Below are 731 nucleotides of genomic sequence, written 5' to 3'. Positions count from 1 at the left end.
CAAATTTTTTTATATTTTTTTTGATAATATTAAATAAACAAAAATAATTATAATTTATTTTATTTAATATTTATATTAATTAATAAATATTAAATAAAATAAAGTCTAACTATTTTTTATTTATTTTTTTTGTTATCAAATATTTTCGATTTTTTAATTTATAAAATAATAAGAATACCTTTTACTTTTTCCATTCTAAACCATTTGTCATTTTGGAAAATTAATACATTAGGATGGAGATAAAATAAGTAATAACAGGTTAACAACTATTGTATAGATAAGAATCTGAAATGGGACCCTTGAGGAATATACAATTTAACCCTAATGCATAGATGAGACAACAAAAGGGAGAAACAATGGATTGAGTATACTGCTTGCTGCAAAGAAATCTTTATCTTCAATATTTGTCTTCAGAATCAGAAAGAGACCAAAGCAATTTAATGGGTGTCTCTGCTTGTCCTAGCCCCTGACTCTCTTCTTAACATTTACAACAACACCATATCTATATCTTCTTTTCTTTTTTCTTTTTTTTTTTACATATTTCTATAAATTCATTTTTTGGCTGTTAATAAAAATATTTCTTTAGAAGTAAGAACAAAAGCATGAAAATAGTTTGTATGTGAAAAAGGAAATATTTGAATATGACAAATTTATAAATATTTTTTAATGAAATTATGACCGTGGTAGTACTTATTTGGATAAAAGAAATTATATTATATAATTATTTCTAA

The sequence above is a fragment of the Arachis ipaensis genome, chromosome B03 (genome assembly GCF_000816755.2).
Source record: "Arachis ipaensis cultivar K30076 chromosome B03, Araip1.1, whole genome shotgun sequence".
Lineage (NCBI taxonomy): Eukaryota > Viridiplantae > Streptophyta > Magnoliopsida > Fabales > Fabaceae > Arachis > Arachis ipaensis.
This window is presented reverse-complemented; position numbering follows the sequence as displayed.